At 47.9% G+C, this 20,447-nt stretch overlaps 1 protein-coding gene and 1 long non-coding RNA gene across 6 annotated transcripts in view; one reads left to right on the top strand and one right to left on the bottom strand.

Annotated features, from left to right (window-relative positions):
- The window catches only part of St3gal3 (ST3 beta-galactoside alpha-2,3-sialyltransferase 3), a 209,613-nt gene that overhangs the window by 36,802 nt on the left and 152,364 nt on the right, over positions 1-20,447 (bottom strand). The window lies entirely within an intron of this gene.
- Positions 11,296-20,447, top strand: part of LOC116096516 — a 39,299-nt gene continuing 30,147 nt past the window's right edge. The window contains exons 1-3 of one of the 2 annotated variants that reach the window (XR_004121031.1): positions 11,296-11,542; positions 12,315-12,422; positions 19,292-19,319. This is a non-coding gene — a long non-coding RNA (uncharacterized LOC116096516). The remainder of the gene's footprint in view (positions 11,543-12,314; positions 12,423-19,291; positions 19,320-20,447) is intronic. The other variant, XR_004121032.1, reaches the window with a different exon arrangement.

Genomic DNA, 20,447 nt, shown 5'->3' on the forward strand with positions numbered 1-20,447 from the left:
CTCTTCCTCTTCTTCCTTCCTCTCCCTCCTCTTTCTTCTTCATCTCCATCTTCTTCTCTTCCTCCTCTTTTCTCCATCCTCTTCCCCTTCTCTTCTTCCTCCTCCAAACATGGAAGCTACCACCTCAGCTGGAATTGCAAATGTAAGCAGTTCCATTCCCAAAGGTAACACATAACACACATTTGGGCTATGGATTAAAAAACAATATATTGGGGGCTGGAGAGGTGGCTCAGCGGTTAAGAGTGCTGACTGCTCTTCCAGAAGTCCTGAGTTCAATTCCCAGCAACCCATGGTGGCTCACACCCATCTGTAATGGAATTCAATACCCTCTTCTGGTGTGCCTGAAGACATGACAGTGTACTCATATAAATAAGATTAAAAAAAAAAGAACCAATAAAACCCAACATATTCTGGTATCATCATAGGCTGGATAACACTCCTTGACAGCTATGTACCGTGTGTAATGCAGTCAGCCCCTTTGCTTCTGGTTCTTTATCTATTTTAAAGATATATTCAGTTTTATTTTATGTGTATGCTTTGCCCGCGTGTATGTCTGTGTGAGGACATCAGAGACCTTCCTTGGAACAAGAGTTACAGACAGTTGTGAGCTGCCATGTGGGTGCTGGGAATTGGACCCGGATCCTCTGAAAGTGCTCTTAATTATTTTTTTTTTAAGATCTATTTATTATTATAGGTAAGTACACTGTAGCTGTCTTCAGACACACCAGAAGAGGGCGTCAGATCTCATTACGGGTGGTTGTGAGCAATCATGTGGTTGCTGGGATTTGAACTCAGGACCTTCAGAAGAGCAGTCAGTGCTCTTAACCTCTGAGCCATCTCTCCAGCCCATGCTCTTAATTCTTAAGCCATTTATCTCTCCAGCTCCCATTTCTTGTTTTTTATAAAACAGATTCCAACCACAATGGCTATCAAAAGCTTCTTGTCTTTTGGAGACATCGTCCAGGTTACCCTCGAACCTGTGACCCTCCTGCTTCAGACTCTCAGGTGTTGAGATTGTGGGTGTTTGCCAGCACACCTGGCCCGGCCCCATCTATCTTTTCTGTTTGCCAACAAAGAGATCCCAGGAGTGTGTGTGTGATGAATCAAAAGAAAATTGTGTCTGTCTACTGTTGCTCCATACTGCCAAACTCTTCTCCATGGGACTGTAGCATTTTGTGACACCTGCTAGCAATATGCAAAGTTCCATTCCTCCAACTGCAGTAGTGACAGAGGACATTGTTAAACTTCAGGTTTGCCAGTCTGACAGCAAAGAGATGGTGGCTCACTAGTATTTTATTTATATTTATTTTGAGGTTTGGATAATTGATGTGACTGTCTGCCTGCATGTATCTCTGTGCACCATATGCATGCCTGGTACCCACAGAGGCCAGAAGGTGGTGTTGGGCCCCTGGGACTGCAGTTACAGATGGTTGTGAGCTGCCATGTGGTTGTTGAGAATTGAACCTGGGTCCTCTGGAAGAGCAGACAGTACTCTCCAAGTGCTCCCCTTTATGAGGCAGAGTCTTGAGATGTAGTGTGTAGCCCAGCCTGTCCGTGTACTCATAGCAATCCTCCTGACTCACGAGTGCTAGGATCATAGGCACATGCCACCATACCTGACCCCTTGATGCCATTTCCTTCTTCTTTCTCTCCCTTTCAATTAAAGCATTTATTTATCTGTTATGTCTTTGTTATCCTGTGTGTGCACACATGCAGGATGTGCATGTGTGTATATGCCACAGGATACGTGTGGAATCCTGGGGGCAGCTTGTGGAGTAGGTTTTCTCCTTCCACCTTCACAATGGATTTTGAGGCTTGAACTCCAGTTGCCAGGTTTGTGTGGTAAAGTGCCTTCACCCACTGGAGTGTGACTGTTTTTTTTTTTTTTTTGGTTTTTCGAGACAGGGTTTCTCTGTGTAGCCCTGGCTGTCCTACACTGACTCTGTAGACCAGGCTGGCCTCGAACTCAGAAATCCGCCTGCCTCTTCCTCCCAAATTCTGGGATTAAAGACATGTGTCATCATCGCCCGGACGGAGTGTGGCTTTTTAACTCCACAGCACTGGGATACAGGCTCCTGCCACCCCACCTGGCTGCCTGTTGGTATGAAAGAGGCTGCTGATCGTCTCATACATGGAAAGTTCACTTGTGGTTTCCCATGAGCTTTGTTTAAACCTTGGTGGATTTTCCTTTTTTTAAAATCATGTATATTTATACATTAAATATAGAAACCATCTGAGATAAAGTTACATTTCCTCCAGTTTGTTTACTTGGCTTGTGGCATTTCCTTGCTTTCTTTTCTTTGACTATTCTATTGTTGTTTTGTTTTCAGAGAAATATAGTCAAGTGTCTGTCAACCCTTTCTATTGCTCCTGGATTCTGAGTCTTAGGACTAACTTTTCCTTATCCCCAGGCAACAGGAGAGAGCCTCAGCCACACTTCTCTCTGGACTTTGTTTTGTTTTGTTTGTTTGTTTGTTTTGTTTTTTTCACATTTAAACGTAATCCATCTTGGTGGTGTAAAGATTGAATCCACTTTATCTATTTTCATATCTATCGATAGCCTCTGTCTCCTTTAAGACTATGCTGTGGCTCTTTACACTCTTAGGTGCTGTGTGTGTGTGTGTGTGTGTGTGCACGCGCGCATGTGCATGTACGTGTGTGCATGCATTCCAGTGTCCCCTTTCTGTACCACTGACTTTAGCCCTACAAACACAAGGACAGTCCGCACTGGCCCCTCATCAGTGTGCTGGTTCTGTCTTCAGCCTTCTTTCCTTAGCTTTGCACAGGGGCTCCTGGTTCCAAGGTTAGCGTTTCAGGGTGGGAACAAAGATGTGGAACACTCTACACTGCTGTGTTTTCTTCCCCTAGAACTCCCAGAGGAGAGGGTGGACTTGCAGGTACAGGGATCAGGGCTAACCCTGTAAGTTTCATACCATCAATGCCAACATCGCCGCAACACCTGCTGCCACCACCACCAGCTTTGTCCTAAAAGCTTTGAGAGAACTTACTGAGTTCTAGCTGCCTTTGTGTCTATTCCACACCAGCCTCGGTTTCTCAGCCATAGCCTGGGACTTCTTGGTTTCTGTACATTTCTAGCCTATTATCTTCCTGGCTAGAGACAACATCCATCTGTCAGTGCCTCTCTTGCCAGGACCACTGCCCCTCCCCGCTTTCCTTTGTCTTTTTGTCCCACTCATGGGACAAAACCTAACCAGAGATTAATCTAATCTCATACCTTTGTTCCTTTTATCATGGTTATGAGACCAGCAAGGAATTTCAGCCATAATCTTCCTCCTTTGTCCAGAACACCAATATGAACACACACACACACACACACACACACACACACACACACACGCACACGCACACGCACACATTAATAGACACATCTACACCCAGATGAACACACACACAAATACACACATAGGAACACACACACATGAACACACACATCTACATCCAGATGAGCATACACACATATACATACTGGGCACATGCCACTGTGAATTCATGGAGTTGTTCCTCAGCTTTGCTCGGCAGCTTTTCCAAACGTGCTCCACAAACTCTGACCTTTCCAGCTTCTTGGGCAGAATCTGTCTGACTTCAGACAGAAAGCCAGGACCATCAAATGGAACCCCATTGGCTTCTGGCTTTCCCAACTCTGTCAGTCCCTTCAGCTTATCTGTACATCTGGCTTCCTTACCCGACCCCTCTGCCACCAAAGCTGGCACTGCCACCATGGTATAGGTTCTGTTCCCGATCTACAGGTCCTTCCCATGATGGCAAAATCAATCAACTTTTCTACCTTTTTAAATTTCTTTCTAAAAAAATGTTTTAAAATTATGTTTGTGGGCCAGAGAGATGGCTCAGTGGTTAAGAGCACTGGCTGCTCTTGCAGAGGACCTAGGTTTGGTTCCCAGCACCCACATGGTAGTCACAACCATATGTAACTGCAGTTGAAAGGGACCCCATGTCCTCTTCTGGCCTCAGTGGGTACCAAACAGGCAAGAGGTGCATAGATACACATGCCAACAAAACCCATACACTTAAAACATTTTAAAAAATATATTTTCTCTCTTCTCTCTCTCTCTCATATATATGTATAAATGTTTTATGTGCACATATGTGCATGTGTGTCAATCAGGGAACAACTTGTAGGAGTCATTTCTGTCCTACCGTGTGGGTTCTGAAAACTGAACTCAGGTCACTGGCTTGACAGCACCCACCTTCACCCACTGCGCCGTCTCCATGGTTCCTTCGCAGACTTTCCTGACCATGTTACCCTCCTAGCTACAGACACCTTATCCCTAGAACTTTTAGAAAGAGCAGAGAAAACTCTATCCCCATTCATCTCTCAACCTTAGCCAGCTGTCCTTGAGCCCCTTAGACCGATGCTCTCCTGGCTACCCTCCATCCAAGGCTTCCTGAACACACTGGTCCTCATGTTTCAAGTTTGTCTGTGTCATTTCTCTGCTTTCAACACATGGCCCTCAAGTCCCCAAACCTTGCCTCTATCTACTTGATGTTTCTGTTCTTTTTAAACTTAATGGCGTTTCCCTTAAATGGGGTAGAAAACCTTCCCTGGGCTCCCCTGGGTAGACTTGTCCCCTTCTCACTGGCACCTTACTGGGCACCTGTGAGATGGCTCAGCGCCCAAGAGGCCTTGGAAGCTGAGCCAGGGGACACAAACAACAGGAAGTGTGGGGGCGGGTGATGATGACAGTGGTGTGTACGTGTGCTGTTAACTCTGGAGGTGGGCTGTGGTAGGATCTCATACAACATCCAGAACAGCACCCAGGGGCTCCTCTCCATACCAGAATGCCAGTAGGGGGGCCTGAATAAGGTAGTGGCGGCCTTTCAGATGAGGGATGGCTGAGGGCGTGGCTGGTCAGAGAATCAGGGCTGTGGGGTGCCTGACCTGTTTGCTATGGCCTAGTGTGTGTGTGGTGGTGGGGGGGCAGGGCAGGGTGGGACAAGCTCTAACAGACAGGCCTCAGCCCGCCAGCCCTGCCAGAGCCCCAGCACTCAGAGGCAGCCTCGGGATCGGGTTCCAGCAGGGCGTGTGCGTGCGTGAGAAGGTTCAACGGAAGGAGGAGGTGAAAGTTGTGCTGCGACCTTCCTGTTCCTTTTCCTTAGAACCAAGAGTCTAGAAGGGCACTAACAGAAGGTAAACCTGATCTGAATGCCCCTGACAGCAAGGCAAGGGCCAGGAGGACGCCCTGCTGTCCGGCTTACACACTGGGGTAGGACTATGCTGAGTTATAAACATCAGCCTGACAGCCAGGAACCATAACACAGTACCTTCTTAAGGGATCCTCCAGGTCAGCAGAGCATGCGGTATAGTGAGGAGAGTAAACATCCCAGACCTGGCACTTCAATAAAGATATGTTTATTGTGTGTATGTGCATGTGTGCATGTGCATGTGTGCATACACATACCTATATCACAGCTCACTCCTGGAGAGCAGAGAATAACTTAGAAGACTCAGTTATTTCCTTCCACTATAGTACTCTCTGGGATTAGAACCCAGGGAGTCTGGGTTGGTGGCAAGCACTTTTACCTGCTGAGCCATCTCACCAGCCCAAGCTGAAATACTATCTAAGGCTCAGCACATCAAGCCTATGTATGCCTTAAAGGCCAACAGGAAAGTTGACTGAGCTGTTTTATCGTGAGTGATGGGCTATGTGTGGGCACTGGCAAGCTCAGTGTCGATCTTCCTTCCAGCCCCTTCTATCCACATAGAGAAGGTGCCTTTGTATGTGAGCTTGTTAGAATAGAACATGGATCAACTTCAGCTCTGCGTGTGTGCCCCTTGGATGCCCTGCCTCTTAGTCACTTCTATAAATAAGCTGTAAAGCATAGAAAGCACAGGAAGGCAGAGCCTTGCAGCGAGGGCTTGGACCATAGATCATAGCACATCTGTCTGTTAGACTCAGCTGTAGGCTTCACCTCAACCCTAGCCTGAAAGTGAGACTCATCTCGTAGGGGGAAAGCCAGACCCTACAGGGAGAAGAATGGGTACACAAAACAGAGGGACACACATTTTCTAAGACTTATCTGGTCTTGCTTAGTACAGAATTGCTGCAACCCCTCCATAAAGGACCTTGCACAGTAAGATCCTGGGATATGTCTAAGCGAGGATGATAAATGCTTCCTAGATGCCTGGTTGGCCTTCTGCCTCACTGCCGTCTCCCATGGGAAAGCAAGAGTCTAAGGAAAATGGATGCTAAATCTTCTGGATAGGTAGGCATCTACCCTGAGAAAGCTCAGAGGTAAAGAGACGGATGGGAGGTGTCAAGCCCCAAGTGTGATTCCACACGAAGCTACTTTCTCCCAGCTTACTCAGGACTAGCTGGAACTGCAGGATGCATCTCTGCCCCTTGATCCTAGGTTGTGGATTGAGAGCTAGCTGAGAATATAAAGTAAATTAGTCCTGGTCCTTCTTTCAGAAGCTAATGGTACAGACAAGGAAACAATCATGGGGAAATATAAATATGTCTCTAGAGCCTATATTTTGGGCACAAAGGTTATAGACCAAATTGGGCACACAGGAAAGATTTCTTGAAAGGAGATGATGACTAAACTGGGCTGGGCTCTGAGTGACAAGTAGTCACGAACCTGGCAGAGAATTGCTGGGGGGTGTGTGTGTGTGTGCATTTGAACAGCAGTGTACTATAGAAAACTCCCTGGGGTGAGGGTGGGGGTGGGGGTATGGAAACCATAGCAACCATTCCTTTAAGGTAAGGCTGGACAGAATGAGGCAGTGTCAACCCAGGGAGGAGATTTAGCCTGAGCCCTGTTCCCAAGGACTCTGCCCTTTGGTCCTACCCAGGTAGGTAAAGTCGTGCAGAAGGAAGGAAGGAAGGAAGGAAGGAAGGAAGGAAGGAAGGAAGGAAGGAAGGAAGGAAGGAAGGAGCAAGTGATTTCTGTCTGGGTGCAGTAAAGATGTGTAGGTGCAAAGACTTCACAGGGGAAAGGCTAGGCAGGGCGCTGGCTTGTCAGCACTGCAGGGCTAGATCCCTGAGCCTGTGACTGGAAACTTCCGGTGCCCAGTTCAAGTTCTTTCTTACTCGTGCTTTGCAGGGGATGCTTGCATTTCAGTCCCTTTTTGTCGTAATGACATTCTGTTTTTAATCCCAGAGGACCCTAGAGGAGTAAACACACACACACACACACACACTAAAATAAAAGAACAGGAGATGCTGGAGATGGCTCAGCAGTTAGGACCTCTTGTTCTTGCAGAGGACCTTGGTTTGGTTCTCAGTACCTACACAGCAGCTTACAAACACCTCTAGCTCTAGTTCTAAGGCGTCGGATGCCTCTTTGGATCTCGAAGGACACTAAGCACACACCCAGGCACACATACTAGGCATATAATGCACATGAGCTTGAAACACTCATACACATAAAATAAAATTAGCTAAGAAATTGTAAAAAAAGATTATAGGCATTTGGATACTGGGGTAGGTAGGAGGGTTTATTTTACACTATAAAGATCACCAAGCCTAGAAGAGGGGTTAGACAAACTAAATAGCATCTGAGCTAGCTGTCTGATCCCATAAACAAAGTTTTACTGGAATGTGGCCACACCCGTTCATTTCTACAATATGCTGTGGCTACTTTCATGCTTCAACAGTGAAGCCAAACAGTTGTGGCAGAGACTGTCTAGCCCCAGTACAGCCTAAATTTACCAAAGCCAAACAGAGCTGCTGTGTGGCCCTTTTGGAAATAAAAGCTGGCCAATCTGGGCTTAGAATTGTTGGAGCCCCAACTTGCAGCTATGTAGACAAAACTGTCATCTGAGGATGCCCAGAAGAAAGCAGAAATGAGCTGCAGGTTTGGGTGGGTCCAGAACTGGGCTCAGTTGTCTAGATGGACACATTTCCATTTTGCTTGGATGAGTCTGGTACACATGTTCACAATCTAGCTCCTTTTGACCTCTCTAGTCCCCACATACCCTGTTTTCCCTTCCTTCTCCCTGGCTCTGACTTATTCTATGATTATATAATTATACATTCTAGGATCCATTCACTGGGCTCTTAACACCTCATTCCTGCTCGGCTCTGCTCCCCTTGCCCAGAAGTCTCTTCCTGTCTCATTCCCATGAACTTCTACTCATTCTCCAGCGATGCCTACAGCATGTCTACCTCTCTGACATCTTCCTCACAAACTTCTGGTCCCTTTTGGTCCACCACTATTCTTTGTGCACACTATGCTCTTACACGGTCCACTTTGTCTTTTAAGAGAGGATATCTTATTGTCTGGGAACTTGACAAGTAGGCTAGACTGCCTGGCCAGTGAACTCCAGGGATCTGCTTCCCGCTTCCCTCTGGCTCCCCCAGACTGGAATCACAAAGGTGTACCATCATACTTGGCTTTGTTTCTTTCTTTGTTTGTTTGTTTTTGAGACAGGGTTTCTCTGTGTAGCCCTGGCTGTCCTGGAACTCACTTGTGTAAACCAGGTTGGCCTTGAACTCTTGGCCCATGCTTCCAGAGTGCTGGAACTAAAGGTGTGCACCACCACCATACCTGGCTCACACTTGGCTTTTTGATGTAGATTCTGGGGATTGAACTCAGGCCTCATGAGGCAATCCCTTTACAGACTGAGCTATAGCCCCTCATGAACCTTTCAGTCCCCCTGTTTGAAAGGGCTAGGTTTCAGTGATGTCTCCACTTTCCAGAAATACCACCCACTCCCCAGGCGTGAAATGCTACCAGTCACTGCCCTTTGCTTGCAGAAGGACTGTGGCCACATGTGTGTCCAGACAGGCTGGAGCCACAGCATGACATGTATGACAGGCAAGGAGGCCTGTGCTGAAGGAGGAAAGGAGAGGCTGTGCCAGAGGCCCTCAAGGGGCAGCGTCTGAGCTCCCGCTGACAGGCTCCCAGTGACTCTGCTGACAAGTCTGCACCTAGAGTGGAGGGGGGAGGTGAGGAGGGAAGGTTCTGGGGAGTTGCTCCTACTCGAGGAGAACCCAAATGGTGGCCAGACTGTCTACACAAGTCACAGAACCTAGAGGTCATGGCATGGTCCCTCTGGTCCCCAGAATCCAGCACTTGTCTCTCCAATACACTTCAGGCATCACCCCAGGCATTGTGCTAGTCACTGGGAATACGACAGCAAAGAACTCAGTCCCTGCCTTTGTGGATGGCGGGTAAGATGGCCAGGTAGAGAGGGAGCTGCAAAACTCAATAAGCACACAGCTAATAGGAAACAGCTCCTGAGCTCTTCCTGTGTCCCTGGTCCTATGCTGAGGGTTCTGCATATATTATCTTATTTAATCAACGAGGTGACTTCATGGGTCAGCACTATTTATAGCCACATTCTTACTCATTGTGCTGCTTGTGGGAATACAGGAGCGTCGCTGGCCCCCTTGGGAACCATGCTGCTGGGGCTGGAGAGATGACAGAACTGCAGGAGCTGAGGAGATGGAGAGGGAGACCGCGCTGAAGACAGCTAGGAGCACTTTTAAAGAACGGAGCTGTGAGGCAGAAGCGGAAGCTGCGGAGGTCAGGTAGGAAGAACGGTGTGTCTGTATTCCAAGATAAGAGGATAAGTCTGATGAGAGAAGGGGTGCTGGGGACAGCGGAATGAAGACCCTGAAGGGAGGACAGGATACAAAGATGCCCTGACAGGTGAACTTAGCAGGAGGCAGGAGCGAGGGATGCTCAGCAGATAGACTTCTCTGGGGTTCAAGGTTGGGGGTTGGGAGAGTGTGGGCTGCAGTGACCTGCGAATGCTAAAGATCAACAGTCCTGCGATAAGCCAGCCAGGCACAATGACCTCTGGGCAGTGCTGAGCAGTCCCAGGAGGCTGGGACCAGGTAGCCATGGTGGCACTGAGGCTGTCATTTGTAGTCAAGGCTAGGCTGCCTAGAAGCACAATCAGGAAGAGTGGTTGGTTGGATGGGCTTAGCTCAGTGTAGGGATGACTGGGAGGCCAGGAGAGCAATGAATTTAAGTGAGTGGCTAGACATGGAGGATCCCAGGCCTGAGGCGCTGGGTGAGGAAGAAGGTCGGGCTAGTGCTGCCGGTCAAGCCCCAAGCCAGGAGTCATTCATTTTCATTTTTCAATCCCACTTGCCCAAATCCTCAAAATCTGCAGGAGGCATGCCTATTTTACACACAAGCCCCTCTTGCCAGCTGGGTAGCACTCCTGAGTCGCTCTTGACTCATCTCTTTGTCTTGGCTGCTTCATCCAGTTTTGCAGCAAGTCCTGTTAGCGCTATCTCTGAACATGCCCCCAACCACTTGTCTCCCTCTGCTACCACCTAGTGTCACGTGACTACTGTATGGTCAATGGCCAGCCTTCACCCTTGTCCTGCTCTCAGACAGGCTGTGGCAGCCCTCCTAAAGCACCCATGTGCCACTCATTCCTCTGACAGGAGCCCCCTCACTGCCTCACCCACACTCTCACCTCTGGTCGGCTTCCTTCCTTCCTGATCCCATCTACTGATGGCCTCTCACCACCCTCGGGTGGAGCGAACCTTCCCAGTGTCTGGACCTTTCTCAAGGCTGGCACTTGTGTGCCCTGGCGCACCCCTTTACAGAGGTCTTCTTGTCTCTACCATCCCAGCGGGCTTCCTATTCATTCTCTCGTACATCCTGTAGGGTCCTCCAAGGCACATAAGGCTGCCCGGCTCACCATCTCGCCTCTCCCATGGGTTCCTGCTTGTTATATGGAAACCTAAGCTCTATTTGAGCTGTGCATGCTAGGGCTCCCAGCATCAAGGGCTATGCCTGACATAGCAGATAAGAACTGATCGAGGAGGTCTGATTTCCACCTTTGCCCAAATCTACAGAACTGCTTCTATCTGCTGCACACCCTTCCCTATGCCCTTGATGAAATGGATCAAGTCCTTCCCTTCAAGGACAAGCTGTCTACACTCGAGGCCTTCACATCCCATTCAGAGGCCTTGCAACAGCCTGTAGGCCTCAGTTTTCTCTTGGACAAGGTCTCTTACTAGTTCCTGGTGCTATGGCTACACTCTTTGCTGCCTTGGGGCACTGAACTATTTCCTTGGCCTGGAAGGTTCTTCCTCCAGATACACATTGGCTTTACCTCCTCCCTCCTTCCAATCTTTATTCAGATCTCACCAAAACCAACCTTGACCAGCCAGCTCACCACCGAACCTGCCTGTTCCTGTTCTAGTTTGTGGGGGTGACTTATTCATTAGCCGTTTACAGAGCACAAACCTCACGTAATAGGACTGTGAGATGGGCCTTTCTAGGCCTGACGGCTGGGTGGGCCTGTTTTGTACTCACAAATGGCTTTAGGTGACAAAGGCAGAGGGGAGGCTTCACCACACACAGGAGAGACAACACAACTTACAGGAGCCAAGTGGAGTGACCATGGGACAAGGAAGGCCGACTCACCAAGGGTCAGAGAGCTGAATGACAGGTAACAGTGGTCCAGAGTGTGGCAAGAATAAGGGCGTGGCTCAGCTGACACTGACATCAGCCCAGACATCCTGCTTTCAGTTCTGGCCTCCGGAGCCATGAAAGAGGAACCTTCTAGAACTGCCTCAGGAACCTAATACAGGTGAGTATTACTCTCTGGGCCCCACAGACATGTTCTAGAGAAATGTTTGTTTTCTTCTGTTCAGGGATGATACAAACGGCAGTGAATGGGCAGAGGCTGTCCTGTCAGACGGCCTTCTACCTTCAGGACAGAGGGCCAAGATAGCGCCTGGAGACAGGCATATGACCAATTCTAGCCAATTATCATCTACTCTGCAATTCCTTATTCCCTATTGTCTAAGGAAGGAGGTGAGGGAAAGACAAGAGAGTATGAGTGGTCAAAGGTTCCAGACACCCAGTTTCCTATACTAAGAACACACTTACCCCTGAGCATCTTACCCAGACAGCCCATTGGCCACTAGGCTCCCCAAAGAAGAGATGAGCCATCCCCGTACCCTAACTCAGACCTTAACTCTCTCTTTCAGTGGTAAGCATTCAAATTCTAAGAGCATGTGGTACCTACTGCCACTAGAGTCTTGACGGTGGTCTTCAGGGAAGAAGGGAGGCTGTGTCTCTTGTGCGAACCAAAGAAGGCAGGAGCTCTTGTCTTAGGAGACTAGATTACATCATGTTCCGCACCCATGACGCTAGGTTACATCATGCTCTGAGTCACTGCCCTAAGGCAGCGATGCATTAGCACAGGCTGCTCCTGAGATTCCCCATGCAGGTTTCCTTGGGGACTGTGCTTGTAGGAAAGCACTTTGGCTACCTTTTGGGGGGCTCAGGGATTCCAGCATTGTGGATAATTTTGGGTGGAGGCTACTTTGACAGAACTGTTTCTTTTATAACACCAGATCAGTCACCAAATGGAATGGAGGAAGCTAGTGACAACTGGAAGGATCATGCTTCAGTGCTCAGGGGGAGCTGCTTTACAATTAGACTCTGGTCACAGCAGGATACAGGTATAGCAGAGTGGCACAAGAATAGCAGAATGAACGGGTGTAACAGCATGACACAGGTGTAGCTCTCCTCCTACCTTAGCCCCTCCCCAACCTCTGCATACCCAACATGGTCTATTTTTGTTTGTTTATTTATTTTGTTTTATTTTTGAGACAGGCTCTCACTGTGTAGCTCTGGTTGTCCTGGACCTCACTCTGTAGAACAGGCTGGCCTCAAACTTACAAAGATCCACCTGCCTCTGCTTCCCAAGTGCTGGAATTAAAGGCGTGTGCCATCACACCCAGCTTGCGGAGAGGATTTTTTTGAACTCATGAGATCATCTCCCTTCCTCCTTCCTGTAAGGGATAGAATCCAGGGCCCTGTATAAGAAGCTAACCATGTACTCTACCACTGAGCTATATCACTTTCCTCAATACCACATCCAATCTGTAGAACAGTGCTTAGATTATTGGAGACCCTGTGTATGGGACAAGGGCCTGTCAGAGCCATAAACTACAGGGCTATAGCATTTGATTCCCATGTCCACACCCACCGTCTTTAGCTCCTCCATGACCTGCTGCAGTCTGCACCCTATGACTGTCTATCCAGGCCTAGAGATTTACTCTGGGTCATTCTAGCCACACAGCTCCCCAAGACATGTACTGCCAACTTTGGTAAGGACACATGTCCTGGTGACGAACAGGTCCCAGCCCATCTTGCCTCCGCTTTGGAAGCTTTCATACTGGTTCACGTGTGAACTTCTGGTCCTTGAGGCCCACGGGTCTTACGATGGCATGTGAGATGCAGTGTCTCCTACGTTACAGCTAAGACCCTAGTTCTGATTCATATTTGTTCTCTCCCTCCTTCCCCTTCCCCTCACTCCCTTCCTCCTCCTTCTCCCTCCTTCTCATACTGCTTTCAGTCCTGACCTCTCTGAACGCCTTATACTTCTGTGACCACAAACCAACAATGATTCACCTGTTTCAAGGCTGTCACCCCTTTCTTAGCAGGTGTGTCTCCTCTCGACCGTAGGCTCTGTCAATATTAAAGTGGGGGGTAGGCTCTAAAAGCAATTGTTATCAGTCTCAATACTGTTGGTGTCTTCCTCCTTCCTCAAAAGGTGGGGAGCAGGAGAGAAGTTTCCTTCTGAATACAGAAACTGGGAACTTGAAGGCAGATGTACCTTGGCCTTGTCTACTCTAAGAACCTGCTTTTCCCTGCCTGTTCTGGCTACTTACTCCTGGCTCTGTCCTGGGCTAGGTTAGCTCTGATAACTGGAGTCCTCTGCGGTATCACTCTCCAGTTTCTCACAGGTGCTCACCCACTCCTCCAGCTATACTTGGGAAGAGCCGCCATCATTTCAATGCCCTCCTCTGCAGGCTCGCTGCAGTTCTCACCTCCTTATACTCCAAATCTGTAACTGACTCCATTGGCTGGCCTTCAGTCTCAGCTTCCTTTTCTCTCTTCTTGTGAAACTAGTTAAAAAATAACCCACCTCCTATCCACATACCTGCACAGAGAACGGGAACGGGAAAGGTACAGTAGGCTTGGTCTCTGAGCTCAGGGGAGGCTCTAATGCGATCACACTGCTTTTTCTAATCTCCTGGATGACCCTTCAGACTATCTGTCTACGCTTCTTCCGTCAGACAGCCCAGTTGCACTGAAGTATCCGCAGCACTCTGAATGGGGTGGTTACCAGCTCCACAGCCATGCTCACCCACATCTCTATGGGACCCCTAACCATTCATCTGAGCTGTCCATGCTTGAAACTGGGGTTGACTTCCATGCCCCTTGGGTTCCTGTTTCCCAACTCCTGAAACATTGTTTGAAACAGAGGTCCCTCCAGCTCCCTCTTCTCCATTCCTCTTTACTTTCCTCTAACACTTCTAGTTATAGAACCTTAACTCAGTTTTACTTATATGCCTTGTTTCTGTGCCGTGTCTCCATCTGAGCATGCGCTCCAATGAAGGCAGGATGTCTGTCAGCTTCCCTCAAGGCCAGCAGAGCCTGACACTTAATCGTCACTTGCTAAATACTTGATGAATGGATGGATGTGATATGGGCTGCACATACCGCCTACCTCCCCAGTTGCTGTAGAGAGGAAATGGGATAGGCGTAGGAAGTCTTGGCACGCCACATTGCTCAATAACTGGCAGTTCCTCCCGTTTCCCTTCCTCCCCTCCCAGTTTTGGTATCAGCCATTCCCTTTTTGTTCAGGGAGTGCCAGGTCAGAGGCAGGGTTGACAGCAGCCCAGAGGGACTCCCTCGGCCTGAGGCTGGGCTCTGCCTGCTTCACACATTGCTTTCTCTGGCTGGATATGAGCCATTTTGCTCCAACACAGGAGTCTGGAGGCTCCAGAGTGACTGAGAACACTTGAGCCAGCACTGTCCTCACAACAGAGCACTGGATCCGAGGCCCAGGCCCAGCTCTATCTCCTACAGACCTTATCGCAGGCAATGTCTTACTTTTAGGCTTGTGCAGTATCTGGCTGCACAGCCCCTGCCCTTTTCTCCAGGGCTCTTGACAGGGATCCTTTTTATTTTTATTCATATGAGACAAGGTCTCATGGATCCCAGGCTGGCCTTGAATTCACCATGTACACTCTTGTATGTGTAGGTGAACGCGCTTATAAAAATCACAGGAAAACTGGGCATCCTGTCCTGCCTTATTTCTCTGAGACAGAGTCTTTATTCCACCTAGTCTGGGATCTGCAGCCTTCAATAAAACGTAACAGGTGTGTGTGCAGCTGTGCCTGGCTTCCCCATGGTTTCGCTGCACTGATCCATCTCTCCAGCTCCAGCCTTGAATTTCTGATCCCCCCTTCCTCCACCTCCCGGGTGTTTTCCCCATCCCCAGTTTCCATACCTAGTTTTGTTTTTAAATTTTAATTAATTAATTATTTTTGGATAGGGTCTTACTATGTAGCTCTGGTTGGGGCAGAACTTGCTATGTAGATCAGGGCAGGCTTCAATTCACAGATCCACCTCCCTTTGCCTCCTGAGTGCTGGGATTAAAGACATGGGTCACTAATTGGCCTTCCAAGCCTAGTTTCCTGCTGTGCTGAGAACCGAATTTAGAGCTCTGTGCATGCTGGGCAAGCACCCTACCAATTGAAGTACATCCCCAGGCCTTTGACCAGGGCTCTTCTGGGATCTCCAGGTTAGTGTCATGCACTTTGGACATACTTTATTCCAAAGAAAGCAAGAAGACACCATCCACCAGAGAATGTTGCTGCTCCCACATGTAGGGAAGGTCTTGGGACTAACCAAGGATACTCTGAGTTGCCCCAGGAAAATCGCCTGCATTCTCCATGGTGTCACCAACAAATATCTCATTCTATGTGTCTAATACCTGTCACATGGACATGGCTCCAGAGTGGAAGACTTGGTCTGGGCCCACAATGTATGATGGGATCATCCACATGTATAATGGAATCATTCATTATACATGCCTAGTAGCATGTAGAGAACAGGCCTGTGGAGTAGGGATGTATTACAGCTGAGTGGCTTGGTGCTTGTCTAGCACATATGAGGACCTGGGTTCAACTCCCACCACTGGAAAAAAAGACTACAGTCAATGTGATCAGCTTTAATTATCAACTTGACACAACCTAGAATATCTGGTCTCAATGAACTATTGTGTATGTTGGTTTGCCTATGGGCATGTCTGGGGAGACTGTCTTAATTAAGTTAACTGATACTGTGGGAAGACCTGGCCCACTGTGGGTGGCACCATTTCCTAGTCAGGGAATTCCTGGACATATGAGAGTGAGGCAATCAAGCTAAGCATATGCAAACAAGCTAGGAGGCATGACACATCCATTCTCTCTCTGCTCTTGAGCATCTCCATTGAGTTCTGCTGCCTTGACTCCCCATATGGTGGATCATAAGCTGGAACTAAAGTAAACCCTTTATTCCCCAGTTTGCTTTTTGTCAGGGTATTTTACCACAACAACAGACACAAAACTAAGAGAGTCAGTGTGATGTGATCACTAAAAAGTGGCCCCCTTGGAGCATTGGCTATTATGAAGAAAGTCTTCTGTCAGGCCACCCCTGGAGGAAACACATGCTCAATTTGTGGGGTTCCCTAAAGGGAATGGAAATCAATGGAACTGACTCGGGAGAGGTCTGCCAGGTCAGAAACCGGCACCTGTGGATGCCTCGTGAAGGCAGAGACCTGAAATCATGTGATCACCAGTTTCAAATCCCTGGGGAAATAGTACAGAAGAGAGGCTCCATTTGTTCTGGGTGGTTCTGGAAGGCACAGTGTGGACCACAGGGGAAGTTACAGGGCTCGGGAGTTTGGCTCTTCAGAGTTGAGCTCTCCAGTGACTGAGAAGGGCACTCTGCTAGGGACTCCTCAGAGACTCTAGATTTGCCAAGCTCAGGAGAGTGGCAGGCACCATGCTCTCCCTGGGCTGACAGGAGTCCCAGCTTCTAGGAGGTCTGGGTGGAGCACAGTTAGGTGGGTCACGGGAACTTTCCCATAGGGCCATCCACAGTCTGGATTAGCTGTTTTCTCTCTTTAAAAGGAAAACCCTGGAGGGAGGGAGGGAGAGAGGGAGAGAGGGAGGGAGGAAGGGAGGGAGGGAGGGAGGGAAGAGGAGACTATTTCCATCCTGAACATCTATCCCAAAGCTCTGGTGTTTTGCCAGGATTTAAGCATGGTATACACAAGGCTGTTAAAAATAACCCCTTGGCTGAACAGAAGGCGTGGGAGAGGGGATGCTCAGGCGATTCTGCTAGAGGGTGGGAGAGGTGGGTAATGGGTAAGGACAGGGAATGTGTACCCAGAGACCCTGGGAAGGGTTTTATTCCAGAAGAATTATGTAGGCTCAGAGGGACTAAGGGCCAGGGAAACTCTGAGCCTTTCCAGGAAGAAAGCCCCCAGTGTTGGGCAGGACACGAACAGGCTGCTGGGGCTGCTGGGTTCTCACAGGACTCACCCTGCCATTTCTCAGTCTTGAATGCCAGCCTAGCAGACCAAGGTCAGAGGAGACAAACAGCAGGAAGCCAAGAAAGGTTCCTAGAGCTCAGTCAAGGACGGAGGCCACCAAGAAGCCTACTGGGTGCAGCTGTTGGGGATGCTGGTGACTGGCGAGGGGGCTTGCTGACTTCTCTTTCCATAAGTAGACATATACCACATGTGGAATTATTTTATATATCTTGTTCCATAACTCACTTTAAAAGCTTAAACCATAAATTAAGGGGGTGGTGTCCGTCAATACAGTTGGACACCATCACCATTTTCATGAGTACACACTATCTGTCATGTGGGCAGGCTGCCTGAATCATTCTTGGCTGAGAGACATTTACTATTAGGTTGCTTCTCATGTTTTTGCGGTTATTATAAACATACTACTGAAAGCATGTTGCAATGATATATGCACACATAGGATTTCCCCCTTGTGTTAATATTTAGAAGTAGATTATTGAGGGCTGGAGAGAAGGCTCAGTGGTTAAGAGCACTGACTGCTCTTCTGAAAGTCCTGAGTTAAAATCCCAGCAACCACATGGTGGCTCACAACCATCTATAATAAGATCTGACACCCTCTTCTGGAGTGTCTGAATACAGCTACGATGTACTTACATATAATAAATAAATAAATCTTTTAAAAAATTATTGTTAAAAAAGTAGATTATTGAATCTAATAAAATCCACATTTTATATCCTGTTATACACTCCCTATGTTGCTGCCTTTTATTTTTGAAAGGATAAAAATCTGTTTTTCATAATTTTAGCTAATCTCTCTTGCCTTTCTTTGGTCCCTCTTCCTTCTTTCTATACTTAAAAGTTTTAAATTTTTATTATTATTTTTTAATTGCTTATTTTTTTTACATTTCAAATGTTGTCTCCCTTTCCAGTTTCTTGTCCACAACCCCCTCCATCCCATCCCCCCCCCCTTTGCCTCTAACAGAGTGCTCCTCTACCTACTCATCCACTCCCACCTCACTGCTCTAGCATTCCCCTACGCTGGAGCATCAAGTCTCCACAGGACCAAGGGCCTCCCCTCCCATTGATGCTAGCTAGATAAGGCCATCCTCTGCTAAATCTGCAGCTGGAGCCATGGGTCTCTCCATGTGTACTCTTTGGTTGGTGGTTTAGTCCCTGAGAGCTCTAAGCGATCCAGTTAGTTGATATTGTTATTTCTTTAGGGTTGCAATCCTGTTCAGCTCCTTTAGTTCTTCCTCCAGCTCTTCCACTGGGGTCCAATTTTTATTATTTTTAAAAATGTGTGATCGGAGATTAGCAGGATCAGAGCACTTGGATCCCTCTTTAGCTAGAGACCACGACAGCTGTGAGCGAGCTGTATAGGAGTGTTGTAACCTGAATTTGGGCCCTCGACAAGAGCAGTACATGTTCTTAGGCACTGATCCATCTCTCTGGCACTTTTTCTCCTGTTATTTATAGAACCATAACAGTTCAGTTATGAGGAAACAAAGACTTCTAGTGTTTACTCCTCTCACTCTCCAGCACGTATCAAACTATCGTGCCTTTGCGCCACCCTGTCAGAGCACTTCACTTACATATCACTGCTTGGGCTTGCAGACTTGATCAAAGAGTCACTCAATGAATTCTGACTCAGAATTAGGACAGAATCTCCAGAAATTTCTGAAATAGCCCTGACACATTTCTGCCCTGGTGCACTACTGTTTCTATAGAGTGGCATTCTTAGCATTGATGATTATAAAATCAAAATATCCCTCAACTCTGAAAAATGCTGAAGATTCTCTATGTCCTGCAGTATGGCGCATCCACCTCATTAGTATGCAATTTGTTTTAATCTTAGTAAATGGCAAAATTATATGTATAGCAAAGAATTATTTTAAAACAAATTTATGATTTATTATCAGCAAATGTTCATTTGTGTATTTATTTTATCTTTTTTAGCAGATTGAGTGAAGATTTATCAAGAGAGGTGAGTAGGAACTCCCAAAGGTGGGAGGGGCGACAAGGGAGGAGTGCCTTTTACATGGGTTTATATACCACATGTGGGGATTGCACTGTAGTTTCCTGGGTAAAAAGGGGTCACAAGTGGAACAATGTTAAGAAGCCTTGGAAATAGGAACCCTTTGAAAGACTAAATCTGATCACAGCTTTCTTTTGTCTCAACTCAAACATATCAACAATCATCTAAAAAAACCTCTGTGTGTGTGTGCCCCCGTGTGTGTGTCTGTGTATATATTTGTGTCTCTGTGTGTATGTCTGTGTGTGTCTGTGTGTGTGTATATGTCTGTGTGTGTCTGACTGTGTGTGTGTGTGTCTGTGTGTCTGTGTGTCTGTCTGTGTGCGTCTCTGTTGTGGAGGTCAGAGGACAACTTGTAGGAGTTAAGTTTTCCGTCAGGTTCTTCTTCCACTGTGGGGGTTCCAGGGACTGAACTCATGTGGTCAGGTTTATCGGTGAGCATCTTTACCCACCGAGCCATCTTACTAACCCAGAAGCTTGTGTCTTTTAGAGTGGACTCTAAGTTCTTTTTAAGTGGCCTGTAAGCCCTCCCAGGATCTGGCCCTGGGTGACCTCTCCCAGCACTGTAGGATGAAATGCCATACCCCAACCATGCCCAGCTGCTTGCAGTCCTCAGAACGGCTTGTTTGTGTGTTTTTTTCAGCTTGCGTGGCCCCTCTTCCTGTTACCTTTAACTGCTCAAATCCTGAGTCATCTTTAAGATGTGACTAGGAAATCCCTTCCCTCAAAAATTATTTTCTTTTCAGAGACGACTTCCTCCAGGGGCTGTCTCAGCCATACGCCTCCCTGGGCTGTATTCACTGAGTGGGGAGGAAAAGTAGACTGAGGTGTGGGTCATAAGACAGTCGCGGTATGGAGGAGATCAGGAGAACAGGAAAGACTCAGCTTGGCTCTGGTTGTGCATAGCCTTGAGGGGCCCATGAATGCCTTAGGTCCGCACACTCAGCACTGACATACATATCCCACTTGCTCACAAGTCTAGCACCCAACCCTCTCAAATGAAATGCAAAGGCAAAGGCAGGAAAGGAAAGCTTCCACTGAATGATGGGGAGACAGCATTCAACAGCATGCCCATGGTCT

Source organism: Mastomys coucha, unplaced genomic scaffold (assembly GCF_008632895.1).
Source record: "Mastomys coucha isolate ucsf_1 unplaced genomic scaffold, UCSF_Mcou_1 pScaffold18, whole genome shotgun sequence".
Classification (NCBI taxonomy): Eukaryota; Metazoa; Chordata; class Mammalia; order Rodentia; family Muridae; genus Mastomys; species Mastomys coucha.